General features: G+C 34.3%; 1 long non-coding RNA gene across 2 annotated transcripts in view; it reads right to left on the bottom strand.

Moving 5' to 3' along the window:
* Window positions 1-5,213, bottom strand: part of LOC150110642 (uncharacterized) — a 36,737-nt gene extending 31,524 nt beyond the window's left edge. The window contains exon 1 of one of the 2 annotated variants that reach the window (XR_016548556.1): window positions 5,086-5,213. This is a non-coding gene — a long non-coding RNA (uncharacterized LOC150110642). The remainder of the gene's footprint in view (window positions 1-5,085) is intronic. The other variant, XR_016548557.1, reaches the window with a different exon arrangement.
* Between the last annotated feature and the right edge of the window lie 13,971 nt (window positions 5,214-19,184).

Consider the following 19,184-nt stretch of genomic DNA (forward strand, 5'->3'; position numbering starts at 1 on the left):
TGGATGAGCACCAGACACCTAGCACACCCAGAATATTCATCATTTCGCCAAAACAAGTTACCATAAGGTGTTTTAACCTTATTAAATAAAAATCTCTGGAGGAGATATAAATGTAGAAAGTATTTTTACCTTGGGTATATACTTACAAGCTCAGTATTACTAAATCTTGATATTTCTAGCCTAGCTCCCACTGACGAGACCTCAATTAAGGTCGAAACCGGTCTGGGTAGTGGCCCCTTGCCTTTAATACAAAACATCATACATCCCCTTCTTGGAGATGTGTTTTGGCATTAAGGGTAAATATTAAGATTAGTGATCGGAGCTTGTTCCACCTTTGCCACGAGTTGCCCTGATCCTGCACTACCTGTGGGATCAGTTAGACTTGCATCAATTGCAGGCGCAAACTTGACTTTTAGTCTGTTTGCTTACTTGGGAAATGGAGTAAAACCAGGTTTAAAATTGCTTGGTATCTTGAACATATTTATACCCAAGGTAAAAATACTTTCTACATATATATATATATATATATATATACACACACACACACACACAGACACACACACGCGCACTATCTGATCAAAAAAACGTTCCCTTTAACACACTTTCCAGTAGTATACGGGGTGGGTCACACCCTTTGCTTCTATGACAGCTCTAGCTCTGCCGAGGAGACTTTCTACCGGGTGTCGGAACGTCTCTGGAGGAATGGCAGCCCATTCTTCCTGAAGAGCTGTAGCCAGAGCAGTTCGTGATGTGGTCGTTGGGGTCTGGAGCGAAGTTGTTCTAATTCATCCCAAAGGGATTCTATGGGATTCAACTCAGGGCTCTGGGCCGAATAGTCCATTTCTGGAACGTTATTGTCCACAAACCATTCCCTCACAGACCTTGCTTTATGGCAGGTAGCATTGGCATACTGATACAGACAATAGTCATCACAGAATTGATCTTCTACCGTAGACAGTAGGCAACAGGTCAAAATGTCCTTGTACCCTTCCGCATTTAGATTTCCGTGTAGTGTTATGAGAGGGCCAAGTCCATTCCATGAAAAACACTCCCACACTGTAACTCCACCTCCTTCAAATTTCACTGTTTGTACTACACGCGCTTGCAGGAATCGTTCTCCAGGCATTCGCCACACCCAGACCCTCCCATCAGACTGCCACATGGTAAAGCGTGATTCATCACTCCAAATCACACGTTTCCAGTTGTCTCTTGTCCAGTGGCGTCGCTCTTTACACCACTGCAGGCAGCGCTTAGCGTTCACTGGAGAAATGTTTGGTTTATGAGCAGCTACTCGACCTTGGAATTCCATTCCTCTTAACTCTCGACGCCCAGTCATGGTGTTGGCTGGACAGTTAGTAGCTCTACAGAACTGTCGGGTGATTGTTTCACTCGATGTCTGGCGATTTCCACGAGCCACCTTCTTCAACGCTCAACATCTGTCATTAAACGCGGCCCACTCGACCGTGGTTTTATTGTGGTTGTGCCTTCACGTTTCTACTTCACAATCAAGTCACCAATTGTTGACTTGGAAAACTTGAGGAGGGTTGAAATGTCTCTGACAGATTTCTTACTAATGTGGCAAACAATAACTAGCCACGTTCGAAGTCACGCTGAGCTCCTTTGACCTACCCATTCTGCTCCTACTTCTTATCATCAAACAACACACAGCTCCGTGCCTCATTTTATGCCTGTAAGTGAGGTCGTAGTGACATCTAAGCGTCATTTTACGAATTAGAGGGGTGTCCGCATACTTTTGATAAGATTAATGCTTGCGTGTATAACTACACCGTATACCATGCAATTTTTCGAAACCAGATCCAATGAAACAGGGTAGGCCTACCTAATCTCGTAGTCTCCTATGTCTGTATATTGCGTGCCGTCTCTTCGTCTGTTTGCCACTTCTGTAGGATGAAAAATCCGAGTTTCCGGAATAAAAAATCCACCTCCATATGACATCAATTAACTCACCTTCAGATGAAAAGCACTTATGAAGATTCTTGACGTCCTACAGGGAATTCGAACCTACGCCTTTCTAACTAACGAACATCGTCGAAACGGACTGAGCTATGGAAATGCTGTAGCATTAATAATATAAATAAAAATTATTATTAAATTTACTAAATAATAAGTGTCACGAGCTTCCTAGCCTCCGGTTTGCCGTTCCCTAGTTAGTAGTGAATCTAGAAGAAGGGATATTTTTATTTCCCTACCACACACAAATTTGCTTCGTCACCAAATTAAAAAGATGTTAACACGGGTAATTTCAAGAATAACCTGATTTAAAAATAATGAGTTTTAATTATAAATAATACTCAACTTTAAATAAAGATAAAGTCAGATTAAAGCAGCACACAGACAAAAATAAATAAATAAACGCGATAAAAAAAGTCGCCGATTTTTCCCCCTAGGGAGCAGGGCAAATATGATTGAATGAAACATTAGAAAAATGAAAAACGTTTCTTCAATAGTGTAAAGAGTACAGTATTTGTTCTGTTCAGAAAAGTGAATTTAGACCTCGAGCGTGATGAAAGAATGTGTCTGCTTTTGCCACTGTGCGATGATTTGCGCTATCGCTTGCCAGCGCAGTACTGTACCTGTACATTACAAAGACCCTTATAATAGTTAGATATTAATGGAAATGCTTATTTTTGGAAATAGATATTCCACTTGAAAAAATATCCTTTGTCTTCTAAACCAAAAGGAAACTAAATTAATCATTTAAATGTGCAGGTATCAAAATATAAATATAAAGGATGTGAATTTTGAAGTCACGGGTATTAAACTTTTCTTAACAAAAGCCTTGATTAAGTACATTTAACAATATAACAGTTTAACTCACACAAATCTTACTCTCTCGGGTACTATCGAACCGAGAGATTGTTGTAAGCGAGTGCTACCATGGCAACGAAAGGTAGCCATTATAAGAATAGGTTTCATTGAAAATATGAGCTACGGATAGTGGCGACATCTGATGATTAACTATTATGAATCAGTTACCTTGTTGATGATCGGTACAAACCGGAATAGAAATTATTAATATGCTTCTACAAACATTCGAGAACTGGGAAAAACATCGGTAGGTACATTATTTTGATATTTGTGATACAAGAAAAGATTGAATACTTAATTTATATATACATTTAAAAAAAAAGGTATCATGAGAATAGTTATAAAGTTAAAAAATTGTAATTCAGTTTCTCTTTGCATGTGGAATGCTACTACTGTCTAGACTTTAAAATAGTAATAGATATATTTATTATGTTCGTGTTTAGAAGATGTCAACATAATGTCCCAGCAAAAATATATTTGGATTTTATCACATACATATAAAAGTTGATCTTCTACATAACTCTTATGTATCACTTCTACACTGTATATTCATTAAGATTTAAAGCACTTTAATATCACAACATAAGAATTCCTTAAACTTTACTTGAGTGTTTTATCCCCCTTCATTCTTGAGTAAATATTATTAGGTTTAATTGACGTAGCACATGTGAAATCATGTGTGTGTGATCGCCTTCGAATGCTGTCGTAAGCCTAATAAATCATTAGGGGAAAAAAAAAACTGTATAACAAAGAGCACCAAAGTGTTTATAGCGATAATTTGTAGTCTCTCTCTCTCTCTCTCTCTCTCTCTCTCAATCGCTTTGTACTTCTTCAAACGCAATAAAAACCCTTGGCATAAAAATAAGCTAATAATACAAATTATTATTCATGACGATATATGATAATTCGTCATAACAACAGCAGTTGATTGAATTTGACAAAAATAGTCATCATTACCGACAATATGTAACCCCAAACACAACGTTTTACTTCTCACTGCATTTTTGCCATTAACACGATTTTTTAAGGATGGCCCTCTGAGAAAATAAACAGGAAGGTGGTTAGGATCGACATTATTCTCCATAAGAGGGTTGCCATTTAGTAGCAATAATAATTAAAAACTTGTATTTAGGATTGTTTATAAAGTAATTTCCTGTGAGAAAAAAATAGATTACTGACAATTTAATAAACCGAAAGGCCATTTTACCGGCGAACATGTTAATAGAAAGGAGGATGGTAAATCCCTTTATGTTTTTATAGCCGGGCACGAAACTCGGATCGAAATCCATATTGAAACTCTATGGATTTTGATCCGAGTTTCGTACCCGGCTATAAAAACATAAAGGGATTTACCATCCCCCTTTCTATTAGATTACTGACAGTTTCTAAGAAGCAAATTATACCTGAGCTTCGTGTTACTGTAAGTGTGAGTGTACTTGCATATAGGATATTAATATATCTTTTGAATGTAATGAACTTTGACTTAATTGAAATACTGATCGCTAGTTGTACGTGTTTATTCCATTCATTCAAAATAATCATAAAAAATATAATAAACTTTTTAATTTATTTCTCAAATATAATTTTTCAAAATCTGTCTGAAATTCATTCTCAGAAATGCATAAAAAACTTTCAGAATATTTATCTTAAAATCATGTGACACACACAGTCTTTATTTATATAATATGTTAAAGCAACAGAAACTACTATATGTTTTGTATTTTTGTTTAAATAAACTAAGCGATAACTTCAAGCAAGGATTAGGGATCTTCACTATGGATCATCCTTAAATGATATCGCGTTATTTCAAAGGGGATACAGGGTCTCACATTATTTCAGATACACCCTTTCCTAACATGACACAGTTCACTTCCCCTTTAAAAAAAAAAAAAAAAAAAAAAAAAAAAAAAAATCGGGAAACATTGAATGTTTTTAATTTGAACATTAGCAGATGAATTTATTCCAATTTTCGGGTTCAACAGTTTTGATAATAATATCCGCACGATCATATTTTGAAGTCACAAAAAATTAATAATTGTATTATCTTTGTACTAAATAATTTTCTCAGCGTTTTAACTATATTTTTCAATCTTTTGTTCATGTTTTCTAACGTTAATCAATTCAGATTTTATTTTATCTTTCCCCTTCAAGAAAACGCTTTAATTTTTTTGTAACATCATCCTTCTACTCGTATAATTTGTGTACTAATGTAACTACAAATTCCCTTTAAATTGTGACACTTCAATGGCTTCTTACCTGCATTCAGATTCCAGAATTAAACAGAAGATTTTTGATTCTCATTCTATGAATAACAGAATCGTAATATTGTGTTGTTCTGTGTTTAGCGTTGGCAGACTTGTTTGTTTGCCACTATTGTTTGCAGCACCTTTTTGAGTTATGTCTGTATAACCAAACAGTTTAAACAAACAAACAGAGACAAACAAAAACACTTTATTTATTTGTATAATGAATACATACTAAAAGTAGTATTTGAGAGTGATATATCCCTGTGAAGAAGAAAGAGAGGCGTGCTGCTGTCTTTTCCGAGGACAAATGAGTGGTGCAGTAACCGAATATCTGCTAATTATTTAATAACTAGCCTAAAGATAAAAATATGCCATACAATGTAGCCACCCTAAGCCTAACCAAACAGAACTACATGTAGCGCAATTTTTTTTTCCTAATCCAATTGTTTTCGATTGTTTCTTCTTCTTCTTCTTCTTCTTCTTATTATTATTATTATTATTATTATTATTATTATTATTATTATTATTATTATTATTATTAAAATGCCATTTGAAAATTCTTAACACCTTGCAAAGGATCCCCGTGCCGAGTCATTATTTTTATTTATTTAATTTTTTCGCTTTTTTTTTTTTTTGCATTTCTTGGAGTTTAAAACACATCTAACTTTTAATGAAGTATTGAATTTAATAAAAATAATGTTATAATTCTGAGTTCAGAAATACAGATAACCTAGGCAGAGCTAATTTCTAATTAAATCAAACAAAGTGAATGTCGAAAGATGCCAGTTGTGCATTGTTTCAACTGAAAGATGTTAACAGTAGACAGGAGGGCGATGACGCTTACATTCCACTGAGATAGTCTTTTTCAGTAATATTGCACAGCAGTGAGCTCTTAATATAGTTAATTAAGCAGTTCGATCAAGCCTATTAATAATTTAATATTAATTTGTTATAACTGAATGCAACGGAAGATGATTAAAATCCCTACGATAATCTGCTATTTTTCGGGAACACGTAACTTAGTATGGTGCTAATACCAAATGAATGAAATTAAAAAAAAAGTTAAAAATGTATTTATGTAACATTATATGTAACATAAATTTTTAAATTATAATTAAAAAAATAAATAATAATAATAATATGATCATAAAAAACAACAATAATAATTCGCATAATATGTGTGTGTGGACTGGCTAATTAAATTCTCTAAAAATGAGAAGCGAAGCACACACGCAACCATGGGAAATTGGTAACGGATATCATTACTAATTCCCTATGGATGAAACAAAATTCATACAAACACCTCATACTGCAAACTTGCCAGGTTTCTGAAAATTTTAATTAAAACGAAAACCATTTTGTTTTGTGTGATTTTCTTTTCTTGACTACTTGTATAATAAACTATAACACTTTTTATGAATGTTAGTCAAGTGAGTTTTAATTTTTTTTCCTACTAGTTTCACCGATTTTTGCTATCGGAATCTTCAGGGATACAATTGGTAAGCGATATGAAGGTAACAGACTAGGTTTTAACTGACAGTTCTAATTCATACAAAATTAGTATTGTGAGACAATGCGCGTGTCTCGGGAACATGATTTATTTGTTACGAGACATAATGTAATTGGCGTGAAAGTTCATTTCTTTGATGTTTAGTGATCTAATTAAAGCTTTCCAAATTTCCGGTAGGATTAGACCTTGATTCTTATTTAGGTTTCCTGTTGAATGGGCGACCATAGCAGCCTCCTTGAAGGTTCTGGAACGGTAGTTCTCTTCTATATAGGGCATATGACTCTTATTCCACTCAATAAGATGGTTGGTAGAGGCATGGTTGGGAAGAAAGGCTTGAAATATCTTGTCTGTTGTTTCTAACATAGCCTATGTGCTCCTTCTGTCTCATTTCGAAGCTTCTAGAGGTCTGACCGACGTAAATAACTCCACAGGAGCAAGGTATATTATATACTCCAGAGTACTTGTAGAAAGGATGAGAGTCTTTCAGTGATCTTAAAAATTTCCGAATAGTATTGACCGGCTTGAATGCTACTCTAATATTGTGTGGTTTTAGAAGGATAGCCATTTTTTTTTTTTTTTTTTTTTTGAAATGCTGCTGACAAATGGGATAGTTATAGTTATAATTATAGATTAGACCTTGATTCTTAAATAAGAATCAAGGTCTAATCCTACCGGAAATTTGGAAAACACTAAACATCAAAGAAATGAACTTTCACGCCAATTACATTATGTCTCGTAACAAATAAATCATGTTCCCGAGACACGCGCATTGTCTCGCACAATACTAATTTTGTATGAATTAGAACTGTCAGTCTGTTAGTCTGTTACCTTCATACCGCTTACCAATTGTATCCCTGAAGATGCCGATAGCAAAAATCGGTGAAACTAGTAGGACGAAAAATTAAAACTCACTTGACTGACATTCATAAAAAGTGTCATTTTGTTTTGTTTTTTAATTTGTTAATTGCATTCATTTCCCTTTTCAGTTAAATATAAATATAACTTGTGTGTGTGTGTGTGTGTGTGTGTGTGTGTGTGTGTGTGTGTGTGTGTGTGTGTGTGTGTGTGTGTGTGTGTGTGTGTGTGTGTGTGTGTGTGTGTGTGTGTGTGTGTGTGTGTAGAGAGAGTTTTTTACCTTGGGTATAATATATGTTAAAGATACCAAGCTATTTTAAATATAAACCTGGTTTTTTACTCCATTTCCCAAGTAAGCAAACAGACAAGTCAGTCAAGTTTGCGCCTGCAAGTCTAGGTGACCCTGCAGGTAGTGTAGGTAGAATAAGCTCTGATCACTATTCTTAATATTTACCCTTAATGGTCAACGCACCTTATGGTAACTTGTTTTGGTAAAATATTTATAAGCTCTGTATTACTTAAAACTTAGTATTTCTTAGCCTGGCTCCCACTGACGAAACCTCAATAAAGGTCGAAACCGGTCTGAGTAGTGGCCCCTTGCCTTTAATACATAGCATCATACATCGCCTCCAGGAGATGTGCTTTGCATTAAGGGTAAATATTAAGAATGGTGATCAGAGCTTATTCTACCTTTACCACGAGTTGCCTTGACTTGCACTACCTGCAGGGTCAGCTAGAGTTGCAACACTTGCAGGCGCAAACTTGACTGACTTGTCTGTTTGCTTACTTGGGAAATGGAGTAAAAAACCAGGTTTATATTTAAAATAGCTTGGTATCTTTAACATATATATATATATATATGTGTGTGTGTGTGTGTGTGTGTGCGTTCAGGAACATTGCCTCGGTTGTTTTGATATATTTTTATAAAGATATTTAATGACTAAAACCAAGAATAATTGTAAGGCTTTCATGATATAAAACACTAATAGTTTCGGCATTTGTCAGCCTTCTTCAGGTGTCTTCTAAAAATAGGAAGCAGCAATAAAAACACTAAAGTTTAAAACTATGAAGCACAGGAAAATTGCACTACATAATTGATATGAAAAAACGGTCTATTTACATTTAAGTTGTTCTTTCAAACGTGGCATTATTTGTTGAGTGCGTGCTTGCAGACTCTCGTGAACACCAGTACCGAACAACAGCAGAGTGGCTATCAGGGATGTTGTAGCTCAAATTCTTATTTAAATGTTCGTGATTAAGGATGATTTCTCTGGACGCCACAATTTTTCTTTCAAACTGATCATGGCAACGAAAGATGTTTTCAGATCTATCCCAGCAAGACTGAATGACCCTGGTTTTCATCATCAGGATTGTTCGAGAAAAGAAGATGACTAGACAAGGCACTGGCATGTGTTCTTTTGTAAGAGATGTCCCGCTTGTGTTCCTCCATACGTAATTCAATAGCTTTATTTGTTTGACCAAAATAGGGGATATTACAATCAACCATATCTTATATACGCCAGGATATTTCAGATTATAATGATGAGGCTTTGAATGGCTTACTAGCGAGTGGATTTTTGGAAGTGTAGTGAATAAGGTCCTGATGTTGTACTTCTTAAGAACTTTAGTTAATTTTTTGGAAACTGAACTGATGTATGGGATGGAGATGTTACCCTTAAAGTTGGTTATTTCTTCAGTGCGGTGGCTAGGAGGATTTAGAAGAAAATTTTTAATGGTTTTATCAGAATATCCAGTTTGTCTAAAGACATGTGAGAGGTAATTAATTTCTGTTTGAAGTTCATGTGGGTCATTCAGAAGAGAGCGTGCTCTGTGTCCCAAGGTAGAAATAGTTCCAAGTTTTTGTGGAGGAAAATGATGGGACTGACTGTGAAGATATCTATTAGTTTGCGTAGGTTTTCTATACATTGAGATTCTAAATTTTCCAGAGCAGCGTGAAAGTTTTATATCCAGGAATGGTAGGGAATTGTCATATTCAAGTTCGACTGTGAATTTTATATTAGGATGCTGATTATTGAGATATTTGAGCTACAACTTCCCTGATAGCCACTCTGCTGTTGTACAGTACTGGCGTTCACGAGAGTCTGCAAGCACGCACTCGACAAACACTGCCACGTTTGAAAGAACAACTTAAATGTAAGTACAACGTTTTTTCATGTCAATTATGTAGTGAAATTTTCCTGTGCTTCTCAGTTTTAAACTTCAGTGTTTTTATTGCTGTTTCCTATTTTTAGAAGACACCTGAAGAAGGCTGACAAAACCGAAACTAGTAGTGTTTTATATCATTAAAGCCTTACAATTATTCTCGGTTTTATTCATTAAATCTCCTTATAATATATATATATATATATAAGAATATATGAATCATGGTTTTAGGGAAGAAAGTGAACAATCTCATGAAAGAAAGAAGTGTAAAATCTCATGTAGTATTATTATGAGATTAGACAGATTGTACAAAACAATTTTTTTGCCATTTTAGCGGGAGGGGAGGGATTCTGCTTGATATGGTTTTTATTTCACTGTTATTTGGATTTCATTTATTTAATTCATCAGACAAAAATATTTAAGTACGGCAACACGTTTATCTATAATCGATGAGATGAAGTCATATTCATTAAAACAATATCGCTTGAATTCTTTTTGTGTAACTTTTTATTTATTTTTGAAATTTTTAATGCCTGATTTGGTTTATTTATTAGCAATTTAATTAATTTAATTTTAATGAACATAATTTATATAAAATAATATTCATTCAATGTTACGCAAAAGGTGAAATTTAAAAAGAACAAACTGTGATTACTTTGTCAGGAAATCTTTCAGTCCCAAAATGATATGGTTTTTGAGAAAAGATATTGTGTAATCGTAAAATGATATCTGGAATGGGATGACATGAAAATCATATTTGGATTCACTAAAATGATCAAAAGAAATAAAATATACTAGTCTTGAACTACCTAATAAATAATCGTTATATGATTGGCTTGCTTGAAGTGGTTATGATATCATTACGTAATTAATACTGCACATAAAGAAATTCTGCAATAAACATAATAATTTATCTATCCTCTGTTAGACATAATAATAAAATGATCGCATCATCTACGTGAAAGTAAGGAGAGAAACGGTGCATGTCCAAGATACATAATAGATTAGCCTGCGTAGTGTTAGTCATTTAGATGATTCCAGGCCTACAGAAGAAAGACCTGATAGCTTTGATTTAATCACCCACTGAAGAAATGTTTTCTAGGATTTTATTTTTTCAGTTAAGCAATTAGTTTTTTTTTTCCATGGAAGAAATACTTGATCTCTCAACTCATGAAAAATCGCATTCGCAATGACGATACGCGAAGACTAGCTGCTTACCCAATTTCCAAAAAAGTTAAGGTTAAAAAAAAGAAAACTATATCTCCTACCTCTTCTGGAGAATAAAGAGAATGAAAAATTTATTATCATTTGCAGTATATTTATGTTGATTCACATACATCCAAAGAAATATTTTATTCCTTTTTTTTTCGAAAATTTTTATGATATTGGAGAAAGATACTATTTTTATAAAATCTTATTCCTTATCCAAACGCACGTTCATTTATCTTAATTAGATAATAAGATTACGACGTATTTGCTATCTGTGAATGTTCTTGAAGAAAAATAAAGAGCAGCTTGATATTTCTACTTAAATTAATCAATTCAGGTCCCGCTTAAACCAAAAGCGAAATGGCTCGGCAAATTTTGTAAGGATCCGCCAGTAAGAGCGGCGGTTTCCTTTCATATACAGATTGATAGAAAGGAAGAAAATTACCATAACAGGTAACTAGTTAAGTAGTGTTATGAACTAGATGATGCTTTAAAAGTGTAACAAGAAAACAATTATCCAGGAACTTCAAATACAGACATTTAATAAAATAGTTGCATATTGAAATATATGAATTCGGGCTGAACAAAAACAAACAAACAACAAAAAAAAAAAGTAATGGTCAAGGTAAAAATATATTGTTCATATATAGAATATTCGTGCATTCAGACACTTTTTTTTCTATATGCGCAGAATCGAAAATACAATCAATATAGCGTGCCCCATTAGAGGCAGTCGTAAACATTGCAAAGCAATTTGGTTGCGTAGCAGCGTAACGTTCAATATACGCGTAGAACGAATACAAAAAGTGTTTGCGGGGTTGTATGTCACTAATATGCACCACTGAAATCGTCATTCATAAGTACTGCTGTATACATCTACCTTTATATGAATGTCCTTGAATGAAATCATAGAACTGCGCAACTCATTGTTATAAAACGCAGTTGTTAGTGGGGGATTCTTTCAAGTTTTGCCAAGGAATAAAAACCTGCTGAATCTAAATGTTAATCGAGGTCTGTCATTACCTTCTTCTTGTAATTGGACTTCTCCTTCTGCTGTCTCTCTTCATTCCAGATATTGACGAAATAAAAATCTGGGCACCTTGGATATGTTAAACGATTACTTCAAGTCAAGTAAGTTTATCTGCTGATTATGATCCCTGAAAACGTTTTCTTTCGTTAGATATATGCTTACCGAAGTCTCGTGGCTTGGGAATGAATTTTGCGTGCCTGACATGTCTAGTGGTAGCGTACCGCTCTTTAAAATCAACAGGTTGTGAAGTCAAATCCCTCCGTAGGCAGGAATTTTTGTGAAGCTGTTTTCTGTGGTAGATGATTCTCGTCGCCAAACATGATATTTTTTCAAGCTACTTTAGGCCTTTAATAAGTAAGATAACTAGATTATTTAACATTTGGTCCCCCCCCCTTCCCCATGGTACTACCGTGCTACATATTCACGGGCTTTCAATGGTAGAATTCACATAAAAATATTATACTAATTATTTATGAAAAATTCGTAGTCGCTTCTGTCAATTGATCTTTCGCCTGGAATATGTGAAAAAACTGCACTGTACATAAAGCGAAATTGAAGTGTTTGATGTTAAAATATCTAAAGAGTGAATACAGATGCCGGATAGTGTTAGAATAGATATTTTAGATTTTAGAAAAATCCATTTTTTATGTTAATCTAATCCACGAAAGGTTTTAAATCCATAATACTTAAAAGTTAAGGGGATAAAAATCCCTTATTGTTTTTCAGCCAGTAAGCGAAACTAAGATCGAAAACTACGATCTGTAACGTTTCATGCCGACGAACTGTCGGCGTATCCAAGCGTAAGTTTCCACTTGGTAGTGCCACACCACGGCAACTCGTTGCAAAGGTGGAGCAAGTCCCTCACTGTTTTTGATATTTTCTCATAATGTAAAAACGCACAGCTCTTAGGAGATGTAGTACTGTCTTTACATTATGAGGAGAGGTCACTACCCAGACCGGTTTCAACCTTTTTTTGAGGTCTCATCAGTGAGTAGCTAGACCTAGAATAGAATAGAATATCAGAGTTTAAGTTCTTAAAGTTCTTAAAAGAACTGGGCGATGGACTGAGTCCTTGACTCTTTATCCCGTCATCTGAATGAAGAAAATCTGTGCGGATGGGGTGTTATTGGGCTAAAAGCTCTAGTCATGGCTGGGTAACAGCAATAGTCGAGCCTCAGTTAAAACTTCATTGGCTACAGCATTGCCATTTGTTACCCTGGAAGTCCTAAAAAGGACTTATCCTTCTCCTCAGAGTTTAAGTGAAAAGAACTTACATATAATATACTTTTGCTATACGATTGCCAGAAAGGTGTGTCACTATATTATATTATAACATAGTATAACTAAGATGAAAAGCCAAACGGCTATTTTTCAGCCAGTAAGCCAAACGGCTTACTGGCTGAAAAACAATAAGGGATTTTTATCCCCTTAACTTATATCAACCTCGCCAGAAAAAAATAGCCGTTTGGCTTTTCATCTTAGTTATACCTTAGTCTTGTTTGGGGACAATGCATTAGATAATTCACAAGCTCTGCTTTAGAAACCAAATATAATACTTTCCGCATCGTCTATCATCTAATCGGGGTTTAGTCGGGGTCATTAGCCGACCAAAGAGATCCTGGTCTAAAGAGCTCAATTAGAATTGCTGATCTGTGTCAAGAAAAAAAAATTAGTACATTTATCATACTGTGATCTCATTTGGAGTGCAACACTCGATATATCTGTTTCTACCCAATGGTTCCTGCGGTATGATCTTTATTGCAGAGGTTATCTCATTATTTCAAATATTTTCGTTACATCTGCAGTCAAATATTTGTTGTCTGCTACATTACAAATAAAAATAATCATTTCATTCTTAAACCAAAATTTAAATTACACAATCGCTCACTTAAACATACAAAACCGAAACTAAACATCTGAGGGATCCTGGATATGTTAAAATGCCAACTTGAACCCAAGTAACTTTACCTAATGCTTTCTGGACTTTTTTTTCTTCTTTGCTTAAGTATCTTTTTACTGGTGTTTACTAATTGTTTACAAAATGAATGGTCACCTCTCGAAACTGATCTGGCTCGACTGCGACTAAATCTACTAAACATATAGAATCATATGAAATTATGTTTGTTATATTGAACTACAGACAGCGTATTAATTCATGAAAAAGCATGTCAATGATCTTTTTGGTTATTCTTGGTTTTAAATTAAGCTTTATTTACAAACAACAGGATTAAAACTAATACAGTACTGTAATAATCCAGTGATAATTCAGTATGAATGGTAGCTATTCGGACTATTTGGAGTATCGCTGACTTAATACACTGGCCTCACAGTTAAGACTGTGAAGCCAGTGTATTAAGTTTTAATTCCATCATCGCATGAGAACACCTAACTCACTTCCAGTTGAAATTCCTTATAAATGTTCTTCGCTCTCCTAGACTGGATTCGAGCGCAGTTCTTTTCATCCAAATGGTATCGTTGATACAGACTCATTAAAGGTTCTGGAATAGTGGAGTTAACTAATTGTTAACTTTGGGAGAAGTCAGTGAAAGATGCTCAGTGTCCAGTTAAGTGATAACAGATCATGTGAATATGGAGATTGTTTAAGTGAAGAGAATGCGTGTATTCACTGTCCGATTTGCATGTATGTGGATGAAAACTCAAGTTTCCTGGAGAAAAAAAAAACCTTGCTACCACCTGCCTAAGATCTTCAGTTATAAAAGCCTATATAAAGATTTCCCTATTCATGACGAATGTAAAGGTAATTTCGAGGATAAAATTCCGAGACTGAAAGCAGGAATTAGGGTTGATACCTGGTCTGAGCCTTTATAGCTAAGTGGGTAACGACGATGTTTGGCTAAAAGAGCTAAAAGAGCTAATTCGTATGGAACGCAAAATAGCCTTTATAGGAGCTTTTTTAAATTAGGCAAGTTAGATACTCATATTTTCTATCTCGCTAAAGAGAAAAACCGGAGAAAATACATGTATACAACGCACTTGAAGATATAGTATATTTCGTAAATAGAATTAAGAGCCCGATCATAGCCTTAATGACATTTATATAAATCTGAATTACTTGGCTGTGGCAGGCCATTGAGCCTAATTCGTTGAGGGGTAAACAAGATAGTCACACTCAAAATTCCCATGCAATTGCTCGCTTATTATTCTCGTAGTGTAGTAAAAGAAATATGAGGCCGATAAGTAGCAATATAGGTTACATCTGCAATGCATCGCAGAATCAGGAGGACCCTTACTTTCTGAAGACAGATATGTTTATACTATTAAATTATGTTTAAAATTATGTTCTATTTATAGATGTTTTCAAATTAAACTTTAAAATAGCTTCTTTGACTAATATTCCTAATTTTCACTCAGGATGTTACTTTAAACTGGTTTTCAGAGTTTTGAAAATTTAAAATTAAAACAAAAGTTCAGCTTAAAGAAACCCAAATCGTTTTTTTATGTACAAAAAAAAAACGCTCGGATTCTTCCTGCTTCCTCTATCTGAAAAATGGATTTATCTTTTGCAGAACGAAGACAAGAAAAATAAACACAATATAAACATACAGATATAGAAATGGCAATAAGTTTATTGTAGTAACATTTGTTACTACAATAAATTTGATACTTCTTTATGCTCCTTTCTCTCTCTCTCTCTCTCTCTCTCTCTCTCTCTCTCTCTCTCTCTCTCTCTCTCTCTCTCTCTCTCTCTCTCTCTCTCTCTCTCCCAGTAGAACACCACATTATAGGCCCAGTGGTTTTCGGAGAATGAATCAAATGAGTAGGAGGATGATTCTAATATTAATGATCCCTTTCTTAACTGTGTTGCATATCATTTCCTCTAAAGACATTCATATTAAAATTTGCGTGAAAGAAAATCTGGGCAATTCGGTATAAACACCAAATAATTCTAATGAAAAACGAAATATCAGTTTCACACTTCTCTATTAGTTTCATACTTCTTTGGGGAGAGTTTGTTAGATATCAGGTTTGTTAAACCATTGATTCCATTCTGACTTTGAGATAGCAGGGTTCGCTTGTTCATTTAACTGATATCTGATAAACTCTTCTAAAGAAGTGTACAAAAAGGTATTCGACATTATAGAGAATTTTTTTTTATATCTTAAATAAAGTTTTATCTTAAAATTATGTGATGTTATTACCGAAACCTGCAAAAATTACATAAATAATCACAGAAAATGTCAGATGTTCATTACAAACTCACTCTACAAAAAGAGGTCCCAAATGTTTTATCTACGTCTGATCATAAGAATTTAAGTAGAGTATATTGCCGAGAGCAAAAAAAAAAAAAAAAAAAAGTGATCTAAATAGTCAGTTTGTTATGATGGCAGCCAGATAATTCTGTTGAGCTGAGCAAGATCATAAAATGAGTTTGTCTTCAGATCGAACTAGATAATGGTCATTATGGCGTCGTCAGAAGAGGCTGAATAGGGAAAAGAGAGGAAGTATATTATTGTTAATCAAGAAATATTTAAACTAGACAAATTAAAATTCCTATTCGGAAGGAGGAGTCAGAGAAGCGTTGTGCTTAATAAGCATGACGGTTGACAGTTTGCTACCGTAATGGAGTATATTTTACAATATTACCAGAAGTGGTAACATGGTAAAAAAATAGCATTCCTGAGGGAATTTAAATCATGAAAATATTGAATGGAAAAATGAAACAGCTAATAATAATCCAACGGTTGATAATTTTTTGGAGCAATGTCTGTAGCTCTTTGTGAACCATGACTGATTTTCTAATTGTCAGGATGAAAAGATCTTAGATTGAATAGTAATATTAGAAGAACTAATGACTGTTCGTGATAATTACCGAATGTCCCTATCATCATTTGATCTTTGTATGAAAATTGAGACTACGGAAATCAATGATAATTAAGAAGCTTCAGAAGAAGGGAATATTCAAAAAAATATTAATTAATTAATTAATTAACTTTGAAGGTATGATAAACGAATTAAAAGAATAAGCTAGGATACATCATTGAATGCAAATGACAGTAATTTAAAATGGACAGCTGAATAACTTCTGGTATAAGTTAAACTACAAGTTTATTCCGAATCCGAATTAAACTTAAATCTGGAATCTAATCTCCAGATTAAAGATGTCATTGTAATTCAGGGAATAAAATTTCATCGTAAATCTTTAATTCCGAGTATTAAATTTCATGGTCAAGCTGTTTATACAAAATAATGACATTCTTAAAGAAATAGATTGTAAGAAGAATACTGAAACAATAAAGTTCTGATAAGTCAGCTAAGTCTTATGTATGCTATATCGATATGCTATCGCTGTATAGATATAGCGATAACTAGCTTTAACTAATTTGTTAATTAAAGACTGAAAATCAAAATATCAATTATAGCTAGCCAGAAATGCTAAGATTAATCAATAGAGCTTTTATATATAAGTAGAAGAAATAAGGTTAATATAAAAGAATTGAATGTAAATAGCCAGTTCGACGAAAATAATTTGGATCGATCTAGCTATCGTTCTGGAAGAATTTAATAAGTATTTTGCTACATGTAAGCAGGTCAAAAGGAATAGAAAACACTGCTAGAGAAATAATATTTATCTTAATAATGCAGGGAATAAATTGTTGACATCTCAAATCCCTTAGCAATATCGTCTGCAGGATGGGATTATATATATCTTTTGTTAACGAACGGATGTTATATCATGGATACTAAGTCATTTCAACTTTGATAATCTTGAAATCATTTGAAATGACTCTTCAAGATTTGGAAATCTCAAATCCTCCACTTTATTCAATGAGCTATCCTTATGGATTGGAATAATCCTTACAAAATAATTCTTATTAGTGTTATAGACAAAGTAACAGAAAATTGATTGATTGAGTATCATGTTTCAAGATACCCCTATAGCAGTGTACATATGTACAACTTTTTCATCGCACACTTTCTTGGCAATTCTTATAGTAGGGTATGTAAGTTCTGTTCGCTACAACTTGGTATTAACTAGGTCTACCTACTCACTGATAAGATCTCAATAAAGGTTGAAACCGGTCTGGGTAGTGATCTTCTCTCATAATGTAGAACAGTAATACAGCTCCTAGGAGCTGGGTTTCACATTATGAGTAAATACCAAGAACAGTTATCGGAGCTTGCTCCACCCTTACTATGAGTTGCCCCATGTTGCACTACCATATGGACTATCCAAGTATTTGCTTACGCTTGAACTAGCCGAACTTTATATAGTTTCTATATTCGGTATGAAACTCTTTTAGTTTCTTATTCGGCTATGAAACAATATGGGATGTAATGTAATATCCCTTAACTTAAATAAAAGTATATGTTTTTTTAAAGAGAGGGGTAAGTTATTTTGTAGGCATTACTGAGGCCTGGCTATCAGAATCACACATCCTAACTGGTATCGAGTATAAAGGGTACAGTATTTTAAGGAAGGATAGAGAGGACAGGAGAGGAAGAGGTGTGCTGCTAATGATATCGGATAACTTGAATCCAGTTAGAGTTGAGACCTATGATTGTAATACTACTACTAAAAATATTTCATGTGGCAGTGAGTTTGAAGCCATCTGCTGTGAAATGTGAAATGTTCCATGTGAAATTTAACAGCATCAATTACATAGTGGGGATGTTATTACAGACCTGATGGATCAGTTGCTAGTGATGAAAAAATGCATCACCAAATAAAAAAGATGAGCGCGAAAAGAGTAATCATAATGTGAGACTTTAATTATCCAAATACTGATTGAGTAGAAGTAGAATCTCATGAGAAGAATGAAAATGCATTTATTGAGATTTTGCGGGACAACTTCCTCAAGCAGCATGTGACAGAAGGAACTAGAGATCAAAGAGTGTTAGATTTGATTATAGTGTCAAAGGGCGTTTCAGTTAAAGATGTAAGTATTCTGCCTCCGGTTGGTGACAGTGATCATGCAGTACTCACTTGGAACTAACTTTAGGATTGTTCCATTCAAAAAAGGTTACATGCTGCACTACACAGCAGGAAATTATGACCAACTCAGGAGTATACTATGTTCAGTGGAATGGGAAGAATATCGACAGTTCATGGGAAGCATTTAAACAATACTTAAATGATGCGATATCATAGTGTGTCCCGAGAGTTCTAAGAATAAATAGGATAGGAGTCAAATGGATGTGTAATCTTATTAAGCAAGAGATTCGTAAGAAAAGGACGATGTGGAAGAAATATCGTGCGCATAAGGATGGCGTCCGTTACGAACGTTATAAGCAGCATTTTAGAATAGTCACAACTGTAGTACGGAAAGCAAAGTCTGAGTATGAAAAGAAACTGGCTCTGCGTGCTAAAGACAACCCATAA

The sequence above is a fragment of the Typopeltis vanoorti genome, chromosome 1 (assembly GCF_054136105.1).
Source record: "Typopeltis vanoorti isolate ZY-2024b chromosome 1, IOZ_Tvanoo_1.0, whole genome shotgun sequence".
Lineage (NCBI taxonomy): Eukaryota > Metazoa > Arthropoda > Arachnida > Uropygi > Thelyphonidae > Typopeltis > Typopeltis vanoorti.